The 17,436-nt window shown below is 49.5% G+C and overlaps 1 protein-coding gene and 2 long non-coding RNA genes across 6 annotated transcripts in view; 1 reads left to right on the top strand and 2 right to left on the bottom strand.

Moving 5' to 3' along the window:
* The window catches only part of CALN1 (calneuron 1), a 539,412-nt gene that overhangs the window by 163,975 nt on the left and 358,001 nt on the right, over nt 1–17,436 (bottom strand). The window lies entirely within an intron of this gene.
* Nucleotides 691–10,998, bottom strand: LOC123589597. The gene is made up of 3 exons (XR_006708413.1): nt 10,988–10,998; nt 10,843–10,845; nt 691–836 (listed from the first exon to the last, which is right to left on the bottom strand). It is a non-coding gene; the product is annotated as an uncharacterized LOC123589597 (long non-coding RNA).
* On the top strand, nt 4,701–15,528 carry LOC123589598. The gene is made up of 3 exons (XR_006708414.1): nt 4,701–5,472; nt 8,450–8,455; nt 15,518–15,528. It is a non-coding gene; the product is annotated as an uncharacterized LOC123589598 (long non-coding RNA).

Genomic DNA, 17,436 nt, shown 5'->3' on the forward strand with positions numbered 1-17,436 from the left:
CAGCCATTACCTCACCAACTGCCCCTAGATCCCTATAAAATCTTTGTGCTCTTGAAACTCGCTCTCTCTCCCCGGTATCTCACCGCTGCGTCGGTGCAGGTAGGGGATTGAGCTCAAGCTAGCTCGAATAAAGGCTCTTTTGCTTTTGCATCGGACTCGGCTCCCTGGTGGTCTTTGGGGATCACGAATCCTGGGCATAACTGAGAGACCTGGGCAAACTGTTTGCCTAGTCATCCTGGTCTGTGAAAAACAAACTTAGCTTGCTTAACCAGCTTGTTCCGCTTCTGTACAACTGCTTGGAGCAACCGCGTATTCTTGGCCAATCATTAAGACACCCACACCCCAGTTGTGGTTTGAACTAAAGGCGGGAACCAATCAAATTCTGCTAAGTGTTCAAATTAAGATATCAACCAATAACCGTTCTGTAACCGTGAAGAATCCCTAACTTCCCCATAACTTGTTTGTACCTGTCTATAAAAAGGCTGTAAAAACCTCGCTCGGGGCCTCTCTTGCGTCACCAACGAGTGCACAGAGGTCCAGGTTCGAACCTGCAATAAACAACCCTTGCCGTTTGGCTTTGACTCTGGACTCTGGTGGTCTGTTTTGGGGTTCTCATACATTCGGGCATTTCATAACATTTGGGGGCTCGGCCCGGGATCCCCAAGACCCCCGAGGGACCCCCGACCTGGAGAGCCTGACTGGCCACGGTTAGTGTCTGTCTGTTTGTTCTGTCTTTTCTGTGTGAGCTCATTTCTGGAATTCTGGTAGTGCCCGACGCGGTCTAAGTGGACGCACTGGAGGACCACGGGCCGGGAGTTTCGGAAGACGTTCCGATCCTCCCTTCTGGAGAGATGTGGAATCCCCTCATCTGTTTTGGAGGGACGTGGAATCCCCTCAAAGGTCTAAGCTAGCTTTCAGTTTTGCTTCCATGGAGTTGGAAGACTTTCTAGGGGCCCTCTGTCTGTTTTTGTGTTTCTCTGTTTTGTTCTGTGGACTTACTGGATGGACGTTATGGGACAGACTCACACTACTCCTCTAAGTATTATGATTGATCACTTTAAGGATGTGAGGGGAAAAGCTAACAACCTCAGTGTGGAAGTCCGAAAGGGTCGGTGGCAGTTTTTTTGTTCTAGCGAGTGGCCAACTTTCAATGTCGGATGGCCACCAGAGGGGACCTTCGACCTCCCTACCATCCCCCGAGTCAGGAGTATCATCTCTCGGCCTAAGACGGGCCATCTTGATCAGCTCCCTTACATTATCACTTGGCAGGACCTTGTAGAAGACCCACCTTCTTGGCTTAAGCCCTTCCTAGCCCCGCTCCCTCCGGAGCCAAAACCCATTCTTGCTTTGCAGGGGACAAAGAAGAAGAAAAGTCTTACCCAGCCTTCAGCACCCCTCTACCCTGTCCTACAGGAGGGTACTGAAGAAGAATTAATTTTTCCTCCCCCGTATAACCCTTCTAGGATGCCAGAAGAACACCATCCGCCTCCCCCGCTGTTCTGAGAGCGGGAGGCGGAAACGCTCCAGTGGGAAGCCCGCCCTTTACCAGACAAGGGGCTCAGAGGGAGCAATCCACCTCCGCCGCCGACTCCACTATTCTGCCCCTGCGAGCCACCGGACCCCCAGGCGCAGACAGGAATCCCACCACCAACCAGGCTCAGATAGATGCCTCCTTCCCCTTAACTCGGCCCCAGTGGGATTTCAACACGGCAGAAGGTAAGGAGAGGCTCCGGGTCTACCGCCAGACTCTAATGGGGGGTCTCCGAATGGCTGCTAGAAAGCCAACCAATTTGGCCAAGGTAGGAAATGTACAACAGGGAAAAGATGAATCTCCGGCTGCCTTTTTAGAACGGATCATGGAGGCATTCTGTACCTACATCCCCATGGATCCAGAGGCTCCAGAAAGCAAGGCAGCTGTTATCATGGCCTTTGTAAACCAATCGGCCATAGACATTAGGAGAAAATTACAGAAAATAGATAGACTAGGAGAAAAAAGTCTGCAGGACTTACTGGTGGTAGCCGAAAAGGTATATAATAACTGGGAGCCTCCTGAGGACAAGCAGGCTCGCGCCATGGCGGCTGCCAGCAGTAAGCAGACTCGAGACCTGGCCAGAATACTACTAGCTACCACTGCTGACTCCCCCGAGGAACGAGACCGCCGTCTCCGGCAGCTGGCAGACGACGCAAGAAAAGGTAAAGGAACCACCAAGGGGGGGAAGCAGAGGCTGCAGAAGGATCAGTGCGCATACTGCAAGGAGATAGGGCATTGGGCCCGAGATTGTCCAAAAAGGGCCGGCGGGAAGGGAAGCAAGACTGATCGAGTAAAAGTCCTAGAGCTAGATGAACTAAGTGATTAGGGGAGTCGGGGTTCGGACCCTCTCCCCGAACCCAGGGTAACTCTTAAAGTGGAGGGGACCCCTGTTGACTTCCTCGTCGACACCGGAGCACAACATTCGGTCCTCTGCACCCCACAAGGAAAACGAGCCAGCAAGAAGTCCTGGGTACAAGGGGCAACTGGTATGAGCCAGTATTCATGGACTACCCGAAGAACGGTAGTTTTGGGAACGGGCCGGGTATCCCACTCCTTTATGGTAATACCAGAATGCCCCTACCGGCTGTTAGGACGGGACTTACTGACCAAGATTGGAGCTCAGATAACTTTCAGACAAGGGGGGCCTCAGGTCACCGATGGCAAGGGCCACCCCATCCAGGTCCTGACCATGAAACTGGAGGATGAATACCGCCTCCACAAGGAGGTGCTCCCGAGAGAGGATAATATAGACAGATGGCTACAAGAATTCCCCTCGGTTTGGGCAGAGACGGGGGCGGGGGGGTGGATGGGACTAGCCGCTCACAGGACCCCAGTCCTGGTAGAGCTCAAGCCAGGAGAGAGTCCGGTAAGGATCAAACAATACCCCATGTCTCAGGAGGCCCGGAAGGGGATCCAGCCACACATCTGGAGACTACGAAGCCTAGGGGTATTAGTTCCTTGCCAGTCTGCCTGGAACACCCCCCTACTGCCGGTCAAAAAGCCTCACACAAATGACTACCGACCGGTACAAGACCTCTGGGAAGTAAATAAGAGGGTCGCGGACATACACCCAACTGTTCCCAACCCATATACTCTCTTGAGCTCCTTGGCGCCCTCCAGGGTCTGGTATACTGTACTAGATTTAAAGGATGCCTTCTTCAGTCTGCCGCTGGCACCCCAGAGCCAACCCTTGTTCGCCTTTGAGTGGCACGATCCGGAGGAGGGCTACAGTGGGCAACTCACCTGGACACGGCTACCTCGGGGATTCAAAAATTCACCCACCATCTTCGACGAGGCACTACACGAGGACCTGGGTGAGTACAGAAGGGAGCACCCTGGCCACACCCTCCTACAGTACGTAGATGACATCCTGATTGCTGCCGACACGGCCAAAGACTGTGAGCGAGGGACCCAGGACCTGCTGGCTACCCTGGAGGCCTTAGGGTACCAGGCATCCTGGAAGAAGGCTCAGATATACAGGGAGAAGGCAAGTTACCTGGGATATATCCTGGAGGGCGGACATCGGCGGTTATCAGATGCCAGAAAAGAAACTGTCCTAAAGATCCCTACTCCCACCTCCCGAAGAGAAGTGAGGGAATTCCTAGGATCAGCCGGCTACTGCCGCCTCTGGGTTCCAGGTTTTGCTGAGATCGCCAGGCCCCTATATGAAGCTACCAAAGAGGGGAAAACATTTAAATGGGCTGAAAAAGAAGAAACTGCCTTTAATCAGTTAAAAAAGGCCCTCCTAAGTGCCCCAGCCCTGGGCCTACCAGACATTACGAAGCCCTTCCACCTCTTTGTAGATGAACATAAGGGAATAACAAAAGGGGTTCTAACTCAATCCTTAGGCCCCTGGAACCGCCCAGGGGCTTACCTGTCCAAGAAACTAGACCCAGTGGCTGCCGGCTGGCCGCCATGCCTAAGAATTATTGCGGCGACAGCACTCCTAGTCAAGGACGCAGACAAACTGAACCTAGGACAGGAGATCTGGATCACGACCCCACACGCCATTGAAGGGGTCCTGAAACAGCCTCCGGATAGATGGATGAGCAACACACGTGTGACTCATTACCAGAGCCTCCTAGTCAACCCTCCACGAGTGCGGTTCCACCCCAGTGCAGCCCTCAATCCTGCAACCCTGCTGCCCGACCCAGCCCAAATACTCCCAGGAGGAGTTACAGCGGATCAAGAAACTCCCCATGGCCCAGGAGATAAAGGGATGGTGGTATACACCTAACAAGGAGCCCATGCTGCCAGACTGGCTCGGAGTCTCAATATTAGAGCTCAGGAATCAAGATTCACCAACAGGACACCAAAATAGAGCAAGTTGTATCTGCCTGCAAGACCTGCCAACTCACCAACGCGAGAGCCACATCAAATAAAAAAGGAACCAGGCTCAGAGGCACCAGACCGGGAGCCCAATGGGAAGTCGACTTCACTGAAGTCAAACCAGGAAAGTATGGTTATAAATATCTTTTAGTATTTACAGACACCTTCTCTGGCTGGGTGGAGGCATACCCAACCAAGCATGAAACGGCTCAGACGGTGGCTAAGAAGCTACTAGAAGACATCTTACCCAGGTATGGTTTTCCTGCCATGGTAGGATCAGACAATGGACCAGCTTTTATCTCGCAGGTAACACAGGCAGTAGCCAAGGCGGTGGGGGCAAACTGGAAATTACATTGTGCTTATAGGCCCCAGAGCTCAGGACAGGTAGAATGAATAGAACCCTAAAAGAGACCCTTACCAAATTAACCATGGAGACTGGCAGGGACTGGGTGACTCTCCTACCGTACGCCCTTCACTGGGTTAGAAACACTCCTTATACTCTGGGCTTTACTCCCTACGAGATCATGTTTGGCAGGCCACCCCCTGTTATTCCCAGCCTTCGAGCTGAACTTATTGCTGAGTTTAAAGATCAAGAACTTTTTCTTTCCTTGAGAGGGCTCCAGAGGGCTCACGAGGACATTTGGCCGCGCCTCCGTGCCATCTACGAGGCTGGCCCCACCCCGGCACCTCATCAGTACAGGCCGGGAGACTGGGTCTGCGTCAAGAGGCACCACTGAGAGACCCTCGAGCCGCGCTGGAAGGGACCCTACATCTTGGTGTTGACAACCCCCACCGCTCTCAAAGTAGATGGCATCGTGACCTGGGTCCATCACACCCACGTTCGGCCAGCGGACCCCTCCTCGATCCGGAAGGACTTCATCACGCGATGGGCCATCAGTCGGGACCAACACAACCCGCTCAAGCTCAAGCTACAGCGCATTCGACCCACCTAATATTGGTAACTCTGTTAACTCTGCTTGTCATTGCTCATGCTGCCGGGAGTCCCCACGCCCCCCAAAACATCACCTGGCAGATCACAGACACCAGCTCGGGGACAATACTTAATCAGACCTCCCAGAGCCATCCCAGGGACACTTGCTTCCCAGAACTTTGTGTTCCCCTTGTCACCATAAATGCAGCTGGTCCCATGATTGGGTCCCTAAGCTACATGACAAGGGGGGAATGAAAGGGCGGGCCTACGCCGGCCAACTCCATCTTGTTCTGTGTCCTTCACCTAGACCACGCCTCCTCCCCTTGAGTAACCTTCCGCTCACCCGTTCAAACTTCCTGATCAAAACACACCCAGCGACCTGCGTAACAGGACTCCGACCCTTCCCCAGCCAATCGGCCGAGGCCACGACCCTTCTCCAGCCAACCGGCTGAGGCCACAGCCATTACCTCACCAACTGCCCCTAGACCCCTATAAAACCTTTGTGCTTTTGAAACTCACTCTCTCTCCCCCGTATCTCACCTCTGTGTTGGTGCAGGTAGGGGATTGAGCTCGAGCTAGCTCGAATAAAAGCTCTTTTGCTTTTGCATCGGACTCGGCTCCCTGGTGGTCTTTGGGGATCACGAATTCTGGGCCTAACACCATTCTACCTCATCGTCCCATCCCTAAAAGGCTCTAGGACAGAATTTGGTGGACAACAGTGACGTGAGATACCCTGTGACCTGGATGAGCTGGCAAGAATGAGTGGGCAGATACCAGCAAGTTCTAAGGAATAAGCCATCAGCAGAGACAGCTGTGACTTGGCAAATGTCGGAGCAGATGTTCTTTCCCTGGCCCTGCTGTCAGCTGGAAGGAAATTTCCCCGGCATGCGGGGCGGGGCGGGGGGGGGGGGGGAGGGGTCACAACCTGGTCCCAGCTCTGCTAGCAGCTCTGCAGCCCCTGCCTGGACGGGGCCAGTTCCACTTAGATTAGCAGTTAGGTAGGAAGCCAGCACAGGCTCCATTTGGGCAGCACTTCTGGGAGCTGGGACCAAAACTCCTGAGAGATGCTGGTGCCCGTTCCCATTAACCTTCTGTCCGGGGGAGGGAGTTCCTGTCCTCCAGCCAGGAATCCACGCTGGGACTTCACGTCCGCTGGGCCTTCCATGGAATCCAATCAGTCTCTGGCTCAGTGTCGTCTCAGCAGAAAGAAGACCGCTGTGCACATGTAGACGTGCTTTTCTGGGCAGACCCACCCCAAATAAGGAGGCCCAGAGAGAGCACCACCGCGGAGGGACACGTTAAGTAGGGAGTTTGGGCCATGTTTTCGCCTCTTCTGCCACCCGTCTGACATTGACCCCTCCGGTCGGTGGCATCTGTGTTCTAGGTCATTGAAAAGGGTGCAGCTGAAATGCTAGTTCAAAGAGACACCTTCGCCCCCACGTTTCCTGCACCATTGTTTACAACAGCCAAGACATGCAAGCAACCTGAGGGTCCATTCTTGGACGAGGGGATAAAGAAACTGTGGTATGCTGGGGCGCCTGGGTGGCGCAGGCGGTTAAGCGTCCGACTTCAGCCAGGTCCCGATCTCGCGGTCCGGGAGTTCGAGCCCCGCGTCGGGCTCTGGGCTGATGGCTCAGAGCCTGGAGCCTGTTTCCGATTCTGTGTCTCCCTCTCTCTCTGCCCCTCCCCCGTTCATGCTCTGTCTCTCTCTGTCCCAAAAATAAATAAACGTTGAAAAAAAAAAAAAAACAAAAAAACAAAAAAAAAAAACTGTGGTATGTAATTATATATATATATAATGTAATTATATAATCAATTATCTAATATATATAATTATACTAAGTATAATTATACATATTATACATAATCATATGTATAATTATACATATATTATAATTAATTATATTATGTACAATATGTATATATTATATAACTAATATATAATTATATTATGTAATTACATAATGCAATTATGTATATACAATGTAATGTAATGTATGTAATTATATATCTATAATTCAGCCATACAAAAGAATGAAATCTTGCCATTTGCAGCAACATGGATGGACCTTGAGGGCACTACACTAAGTGAAATATTGAAAGACAAACACCGCATGATCCCACTTAAACGTGGAATCTAAAAACAAACCAAAACCCAAACTCATCGATACAGAGAAGAGAATGGTGGCTGCCAGAGGTGGGGGGGTGGGGGGGAGGAAATTGAGGATCAAAAGTTACAAACTTCCAGTTGTAATTTTAAGAAGTCGTGAGGACGTAATATGCAGCATAGTGACTATTGTTAATGATACTGTATCGTATACTTGAAAGTTGCTAAGAGGTGAGATCTTAAAAGTTCTCATCACAAGAAAATAAAATTGTGACTACGTGTGGTGATGGAGGTCAATTAACTAGATTCATTGTGGTCTTGTTGTCTATATTGTGCTGATTTCACAATATGTACAAATATCGAATCGTTACGTTGTACACTGAAACGAATATAATGTCGTAGGTCAGTTATATCTCAACTTAAAAATTACCCAAAAAAGATGAAGTTTAAGTCCAACATCAGAACCAGTGTTTCTATTCTCTCTTCCATCCATCCTCCCTTGTTAATTTTCCTGACATGATCTACACCCAACGTCTACCGTGCGCTTCACGGGAAACACCTATAATCTTGTAGGCTCTGTGCCTCTTGGTCCCCCCTCTTACGCACTAACTTTCACACCCGTTTGCTCCTTCACCTTCTCTTTATGATATCAACTCCAGTATGAAACACCGTATTATTAGTTACATCGTGGTGTTTCCATTTGATGTCTTGGGTACCCCCCAATTACACCAGACTTAGTGCTCCAGGAGAGACCATTTCCAACTACGCACAACTGATTTAGACGATTCTCAAGATAAACCTTTTTCGGTGGGGGGAGACAACCGGTGACTTGGGACAATGATTTCAGTTAAGAACAACAACAACAACAAAAGGCATCCTAGGACAAAGTGTGCACACGAGGGTAAAGAACAAGGTTGCCCACTTGGTCATGGCGGGACCTCAATGGTCATGGACGCTACAGTGTCTCTCTGAGCAGGGCTGACCAGGGAAGCAGAGGAAAAGGCAAATCTGGCAGCTGGACAGGCCATCCGAAGAAGCCCTTACTTCAGAGACGTAAGTGCAGGGGATGGTCTAGGACCACACACTCCTAGTGCTGAGCTCTGTTCTTCCTCCCAGAGCGGCCCCCTCCCCAGATGCAGAAATAGCAGAGGATTTGGTCTTTGAGCCATGGTTAACTCTACAGATTCCTGCATTTAAACTGGCCCAGGCTCCCATCAGCTGGGAAGAAGGGCCAGGTAGGGGAAGGGCTCAGGTGTTCCCAGAAATGAGAGGGTGAACTGCCTTTGACACTTATCCTATTTGAAGAGATGTGCCCTTGAAGAGGGCTTACAGCCAGGAAAAACCTGCTTCCTCCCACAAGATTTTACAGTCAGAGGGGCTGGTATATGGCACTCAGCCTGACAGGCCTGTCACGTGGATGATGGATACCTGCAGGGGCTTACCTGATAGATGCACGTGCCACAGGGCTCACAAAAAGCAGTGAAGACAAAACAAAATCATCCGTCTTCATGCCTATCATGAATCGCAGCAAAGCAAACTAATACATATATTAGCTGCTACCAAAGGTGTATATTAAAGCAAAGCACAGGCTCAGGATCCGAATTTGCTTCTTGTGTCTGGAAACTTCCCCAGCATAAGTGTCTTGGTGAGAATCTGAGCCCATTCATTCCTCAGAATAAATCTTCAAAAAGTCAGCTCCTCTGCCTCAGGCTTGTCGAACCAGACATATTCACCCAGGATCTTGGATCCTGAGCCAGTGTTGCAAAAGATCAGGGACTCTAGAAAGTTCTTTATGGAGTTGGCAGAGGCACAGCAGTGGCCCAAGTACGGAGGGTTGGAGGGGGCACCAGCTATGCCTCCAGGGATGACAGGCAGAGGCTGTGGGGTCCTCTGGGACCCATTCTTGACAGGCCTTTGCCAACCAGTCTATCCTCCCAATGCAGAGACCAAATTCTCCCCGCATACATTGCTGTTGGCTCCTAGAGCTGCAGGCAACACTAAGATCCTCCCTCATTGCAAGGACTAGTCTGCTTTTTCTACACCACCATTATCATAATGTGCATCATGATGGAAGAGAACCATCATGCATTGAGGAGAAGACTTTACTGAGCAGCCACCTGCTCAGAGACAATTCTCCTTGGGCCTTTCACATTTCTGCACGTCTTACAGCACAACCACCAACTGCCTTTGCTTAGGACTATCTTCTCAAGGGCATCTGCAGAGAGAACAGCCTTTGAAGGGATGATGTCTTCTCCAAAGGGCAAGTTAGATCATGGTCATAAACTCGCAGACCTATAACATTCTCGATGTTATTTTACGGACCCAGCGCAGGGCTCCTAATAGAGACACAGAAATTAAGGAAGTAGTTCTTGCCCTCAGGAAGCCAAAAATCTGGCACGAGTGCACCAGTCAAGTTGGCACCAGAAAGGCGCGCTTGGAGCATCCCGACCCCACTCCAATATGTGTAAGGAAAAGGAAAGACACGGTCCCGCTAAAGAAGCAAGTTATCATTTCTGTAGCCAAAACCTGAGCCAAAATTGAAGGCAGAAAATTGCATTGAATGTGCGAGCCTGCTGGCTGCAGGTACAGTGACAGACAGAGGAAACAGGGAGGCTCCTCTCCTGCTGGGAAAAGAGGACTGAACCTGCCCAGGTGAAATAAGGGGGGTGGGGCCCCCTGGCACTGAGACCAGCCCCCCGCCCTGCTCAGGAAAGGCCATCAGGCTCCAACAACCCCTGGGCTCACACACAGCTAACCCCAGGGAGGCCAGAGGAAGCAAACAAACGTCACCCCAGGGCACGGGCCAGGACGTCCTAGGAGTCACATTGCGTCTACACGACAGCATCAGGGTCACCCAAATTCCAGACAACAATCATCAAGGACACGGAAGTGGCGGTCGCTGTCTTTCTTAGGAGGGTCACGGAGATACTGAGTAATTTTGAACTTTGTAAAAAAAAAATGTTAAAACATGTATTTAAAAAAAATTTTTTTTTTTAATTTTTTTTTTCCACGTTTTTATTTATTTTTGGGACAGAGAGAGACAGAGCATGAACAGGGGAGGGGCAGAGAGAGAGGGAGACACAGAACCGGAAGCAGGCTCCAGGCTCCGAACCATCAGCCCAGAGCCCGACGCGGGGCTCGAACTCACGGACCGTGAGATCGTGACCTGAGCTGAAGTCCGACGCTTAACTGACTGAGCCACCCAGGCGCCCCAAAACATGTATTTTAAAATGTAAAATAACAGAAATGTGGAGCTTCCAAATCAAGCAGGAAAAAAGGTGGGTGTGTGGGGGGAGCAGTAATCTATTCAACAGGTAAGAGAATGCAATCTATCCAATGGTGAACAGACAACACAAAATAAAGGCAGAACAAATGATTCCTAAAGTGTCTATAATGTCCTGCCCGACCCCTACACATAAAGTGTACATTTATTTCTTTAAAGACGGACTATTGGTTGGAATTTTTAAAATTCAGCTATCTGCTGCTTATAAAGACTGACCCCCCCCCCCCAAACACACGCACACACACACACACACACACACACACACACACAGAAATGTTGAAAAGAAGTCAAAGGGAACTATGTCACAGAGCAGACGTGAATAAATTATGATCTAAAAGCTAGGGAAGGTAAGAAACCAAACCAGAAAATACTAGTTTGAAAAGACTAGTTTGAATATGAGTTTGAAACAGATGGATCGCTAGCTAATCTCAATTTTTTTCTATAAATTATTAATGATAAACAATTCATCAGGGGTGCCTGCGTGGCTCAGTCGGTTAAGTGGCCGGCTCAGGTCATGATCTCATGGTTCATGAGTTCGAGCCCCACACTGGAAAGCCTGCTTGGGATTCCCTCTTTCCCGCTCTCTCTTTCCCTCCCTTGCTTGTACCCCCCCCCCCAAAGAATAAATAAACTTTTCTAAAAAGTTAAAAAAAAATCCAAAAAACAATCTCTTACAAGGAGGTCAAGATCAACAACCTGGCTACCTAACCAGCACAGTTAATAGATTCAGGTGGAACAGAATAGGTCAGGCCTTGCAGAAAGAGTCAGATCTTATTGGAGGGTGCAGGAGAGAGCAAGAGAGAACAGGCAGAAGTGTGACCGTGTAAATGAGGGGACCGAGCAAACAGTAGGAATCCAATCAAGTAGAGTTAAATGCTTCAGCAAGGCTGCAAGGCGTGTGTGTGATCCACTCTGGTTTGCCCTGGCACCGGGACCCACGCACCCCATGAAATAGTAATTGGAAGAGAGATTTAGTGAGCCCCCGTCAAGAGTCGCCGTAACAAAAAATGCGAGAATGATGTTATGAAGAGGAATAATTTGAGTTATGTATAGCAGGGTTCACTTGCCTGGGAGAACTCAGAAGGGTGCCTGGGAGAACTCAGAAGGGTATCTGAGTAACGCTAATGGGTCTCAGCCTCCAGTGATGTCAGCGGAGCCAGTCTAAGAAATCAACCACGGGGTTGCAAACCCTGCAGTTACCCAGCCACGCTAGCTTGTCTATTTTACTCATCTCGTCTAGATTCTTCTACGGGAAAAAGATGGAAGTTCTCTCTCTCCTGGGATTGTGGTGATTTGGCTGGAGTTTGTAGCCAGAGAGGCTTAAATTATTCTACTTTTGCTATTACCCAGAAGCACTGAGTCACCCAGAGGTAGGAGGAGAACAATGGGTCAAACAAATCAAAAGGAAACGACGCACCACCAAATTGAAACTCTGGCAAAGGATACCAACAGGCAAATCACAAAAGAGAAAACCCCAATGGCCGATGCACATGGGGGAAATGGCCACCCTCTCCAGTATTAAAGGCAAAACAAGCCAAAAGGACCACAAAACGTCATTTCACATCTTGGCCAAGATTTAGTTCCCAAGGATGCAGATAAGCGAGAAAGCATTGGTGGGGGGTGGGGGTGGGGGGAACCTGGTGGGGGGCGGGACCTGGGTGCCCGGTTAAGTGCTGGACTCCTAACTTCCACCCAGATCATGATCTCAGGGTCCTGAGATCAAGCCCCGTGAGGGGCTCTGCGCTGAGCAGGGAGCCTGCCTCAGGGTCCCTCTGCCCTTCCTGTGCTGGTGCATACACGCATGCGTGCGCACGCTCTCAAAGCGAGCAAGTGATCATCGGTGGGATTAAACATTGAAACAAGCACTTCCGGAAACATTTTGGCAACTCTTTTTTTTTTTTTTTTTTTTGTCCCCCCCGCCCCACACACACACACTATTCTTTTTTTTTTTATTTAATTTTTAATTTTTTTTGGCAACTCTTAATGGAGCCGATGTTGTGCCCACACCGGGGCGGTTCCGCTTCTGGGTGTCTGTCCCGGCGATCAAAACTTGCAGACCATCTAAATGACCAATGACATGACGCTGATGGCATCAGTGATAGTACAACGGGCTGCCCTTCGGCATTTAAAATAATCTCAACCTACACACAGCGACATGGATAAAGCTTAAGTAGCCTCCTGAGTAAAAATTAAAAAACAAAAACAAAACCAAAACCCAGCCAGTGGCAGTAGGGCACATTTTAGACGGAATTTTAAGAGGAGATCTTGTTCTAGGCACACGTAGTGTGTGGGAATCCGGCCGGGTAGAAGTGACAGTCTTGATCTTAAGGCCACAACAGTTTAAGGGGGTTGCAGGCATCACTTCCTGTTGGCCACGTAAGGGGCACCAAGTGTATAACGTTTAACTTCTCAAATTCTGAAGCAAATATTATCGTGTTACCGTTTGTTCAATTGTTCAATATACCACTTGTTATGGGACGTGCTGTCTAATTCGCTCTGTACTTTTCCGTATGAGTAAAATATTTAAATTCTTAAATGTCTTGTGGACCAAAAAAAAAAAAAAAGTTTTCATCCAGGAGCAGAGTGACACGGCTGTAACTGGATATATGTTCAAAGGGCAAAAGGGGACAAAAGTAAAGCTATGCTTTGTTGATGTCACAAGGTCACTTACTTATTCAGCGTTCTGTTGCCACAGGAAACCACGGATTTCAGGCAGGTGGCCCGTGTGCTGTTACAGCAGCTGACACAGGACACGGCGAGGACAGGGAGCAGGGCCGGGAGTGTGCGTCCTCGGTGAGGGCTGACGGAGACAGAGGCTGCGCCACAGGGTGGGGGGCACAAGGGTTTTCCAGGGTCTAGGGAGGAGGGTGGGAAGGGGGGGGGCTGTCCCGGCAAAGGTATGAGCCAATGGGAAGGTGTGGAGGCGTGGTCAGGACCACAGGTAATTCTCAGGGCTCCAGGGGCAGGCTTGTGCCCGTACTGCCGGGGACCGGACTGAAGTGGAGAGGACAGATGGTACAACATTTTGGAATTCGGACTCTGTCCTCGGGAAGCCGTGGAGTCTCTGAAAGATTCTGTGCAGAGGCATGACCTTGAAGGATCCTTCGGTTCAGTTTCTTGCCTTTAGGCAGATAAATGTCTAAGGCTTTCTGGAGGGTGAGCTTTTTCTGGACGGTGGGCTTGTTTCTTATTCTGTGTCTCCAAGGACAGGGACTCTGCACATCTGTCGCCGTGCGCGTGGAGAAGGTGACAGCCATGGGGAGAGAGAGATGGGAGGGGAATCAGACCCAACCCGCGGAGTCCAGCAGGCACAAAGATGCAGACAGCCGGGGAGGGGGAGGGTGGCAGTGGAAGGCTGAACCAGGCCGGCAGAACACAATGGGCCCGGATGTGGCAGTCTGCGGCTGGAGAGGCTGATGACAATGGTGGTGGCTGCCATCATCATCACCACCATCAACATCACCGTAGCAAACACTGATACTATGCTTACCCTGTGTCAGGACCTGTCCTAAGGGCTTTACACGGTTCAGCTAACTCTATGTGGCAGGTAAATCATTATCCCCATTTTATTTTAAAAATATTTTTTAATGTTTATTTTTGAGAGAGAGAGAGAGACAGAGACAGAGAGTGAGCAGGGGAGGGGCAGAGAGAGAGGGAGTCACAGAATCCGAAGCAGGCTCCAGGCCCCGAGCTGTCGGCACAGAGCCCGACGCGGGGCTCGAACTCACGAACTGTGAGATCATGACCCGACCCAAAGTTGGACACTTAACCAACTGAGCCACCCAGGCGCCCCTCTCCCCATTTTAAAGATGAGGAGAAGGAAGCAGAGAGAAGGAGAGGGAGTCTGACTGTGGTCCCACAGGTCTTAAGGAGCAGATCTGGAAATGACAGGCAGCCTCGGTTCCTAACCTTCCACTATTGCTGCCTCTCCACAAGGAATCCCGGGAGTATCCTGCCAAGCAGAGAAGGCATCCCCAGATAACAGTCCATGCGGAAAGCATCTCTAGATATGGAGCAGGCTCTGGCCGTGAGAGAACGGGGTCCAGACACGGACAGACTCTGAGTCAGGAGAGCAGAAGCTGGTTGACCAGAAGTTCAACTCAATGCTTGCTACTTCTGTGTAGAGTATTTGGAACAGGAGGGCGGGGGACTAAACACACCAGGTGCCACGCACCTCAGAGGTGGTATCCCATTTGACCCTTTGGGTGGATGTTCCTATTAGCTGAGGAAGCCGACGCTCTGAGTACCAGTGATGGGCTTATGTTCACACAGCACACACAGGCAGAGCTGGAGGGAAGACTACCTGCTCGGATGCCCTCTGTTTTTCCCTATTACCGCACACCGCCTCTCCGAGGACTTCCCAAGAACCCACCGACCGGGTCTGAGTGCTGGCCCAGAGTCATTTCCTCGCTAATTCCGCCAAAGAATACACACAGAAAGAAATAAAAAGGAAAGACACCCAGCACCAACTGTGAAATGGAGAACACAGGCCAAATCTTGGAGGAATTTCCATGAAGGGCCGCGTTCCTGGGGACAGATGTAGAAAGAAACCACCACCTATACCCTCTGAGCCACCAGAGGAAACACACAGGCCCAGAGAAGTTGGAAAACCACACTAAATTACCTCCGTGCTCTGTAACATATCCCAGGACACTGGGGCAATGTGGATTAGAAAAAAAAAAAAATGTTAACACAGTACTTTTGAAAAGATAACGAAGAACAAAGGGAAAATAAGCATTACCCTGATTAAGGGGGATAAAGATCACTGGGAAAAAAACTTAGTGTTCACACACACACAAATATGATGATACTTGAAAATATCTTAGGGCCTTCGAGACATCCAAGAGGATTTGGTCACAATGGAACAGAAATAGGGAGCCACAGGAGGAGGAAAAAAGTGGAGATAAAGAAACAGAGAAGGATTTCAGGAAGAGAAAAGAGAATGTTAAGGAGCTCAAAAACGCAGAGCAAAATTAAAATGATTTCAAAGGTCATACACAGCGGGACGTCCACCCCACATACCAGGAGTCACATGCAGCAGAGCGGTGTCAGAGGTTCTCAGATTGTGGATGGAAACAGAAGAAACAGAAAAAGAAAGGTTAACGAATAAGAAGGAAGAGGCAAAACACACACACACACACACACACACACACACACACCAAAACAAACAAACAAAAAAAAAAACAGGTCCGTCTTAGGGATTTTGTCTGTTGCACGGGAGAAAAAGTAAACAGAGCAAAAGCAGTAATTAAAAGTTTAGTTTTGGGAGGGACAGCTGAGTGGGGGTGATTCAGAGAGAGAGGGACACAGAGGGTCTGAAGTGGGCTCTGTGCTGACAGCAGGGAGCCTAATGTGGGACTAGAACTCAAGAACCAGGAGATCATGACCTGAGCTGAAGTTGGACGCTTAACCTACTGAGCCACCCAGGAGCCTCAAGAGCAGTAAAAAGAGAATACCAGAAAGTTGTACCGGGTGGAAAGGCCCGAGCTGATCTATCAGAAAAGCTCCCTGAGATCCAGGCAAACTAATAAAAAAAAAGATCTATTCTGCCCAACATGTGATTGTACATAAATAAGAAACATTAGAGGCATCCGGCCGAACAAAACAGGTTCTCTACAAGGAACATAAGCTGAATCAAGCTCCCCTCCAACTTCTCTACAAAGTACAAAAAACAATGAACGCATACCTGAAAGAATTTTTTCTTTCTTTCTTTCTTTCTTTCTTTCTTTCTTCTTTCTTTCTTTCTCTCTTTCTTTTCTTTCTTTCTTTCTTTCTTTCTTTCTTTCTTTCTTTCTTTCCTTCTTTCTTAAAGTTTATTTATTTTGAGAGAGACAGATACAGTTGTGAGGGGGGGAGGGGCAGAGAGAGAGGGAGAGAGTGAGAATCCCAAGCAGCTCCCCGCTGTCAGGAAGGAGCCCGACACGGGGCTCGAACCCACGAACCGTGAGAAACCAAGCGTCGACCGAGCTACCCAGGAACCCCACCTGAAAGTTTCCGATGCTGTATTCTGGCTGCCATTTTCCTTCTATCTTCCTTTCTTAAAGAAACCTGATCTGATTTGGGAGACCAATGAGTCAAGCCCCAAGGGTAGATAACACATCTAAGCTAGGCAAGCGACCACATCCCTCCTTTCCAGGTATCCATCTTCTCAAGTCCCCCTTGTAGCTGGGAGCGGACATGCCATTCTGTTTTGGCCGATGTCATTTAAAGGAAACACCTGCCGGGAGCCTTCTGAGAAAGCTTTCCCTTTACTGATAAGAAAGAGAACCATCAGGGCAAAGAAGGTCTTTGGCTGTCGAGATGATGATGGCTGCCATCATTGCCTTCATCATCATCATCATCATCATCATCATCGCCATCACCATCAGCATTACCAGTTCTGGTGCCTGAAGGTATAGCAGCCGTCCTTCAGCCGGAGGGCAACATGGACGAAGGTGAGGCTTCAGCAGGCTGAGCATCGTGGGACCGAAGACCAAGCTTCAGGATGACATCACTGAGCCTTTGCTTCCCGTCCTGACGGCCCACTCCAGACATCCTACTAAGTTAGATCTCTGTCCTTACTATTGAATCCATGGGTAGGTTCTCTTTGACTTGTAACGGAGAGTATTGAAGATATAAATGTTAATAGGCAAAGCACAGAAAGACATTCCAACATCATCACATCGTTTGAGAAATGACGGGCCACACAAGATTGAACGAGTTTGCCAAATGCAGGCTGTGTCAGAGTTTTCACGAACTAGTGTCTTTTATGGGAC

Source organism: Leopardus geoffroyi, chromosome E3 (assembly GCF_018350155.1).
Source record: "Leopardus geoffroyi isolate Oge1 chromosome E3, O.geoffroyi_Oge1_pat1.0, whole genome shotgun sequence".
Taxonomy (NCBI): domain Eukaryota; kingdom Metazoa; phylum Chordata; class Mammalia; order Carnivora; family Felidae; genus Leopardus; species Leopardus geoffroyi.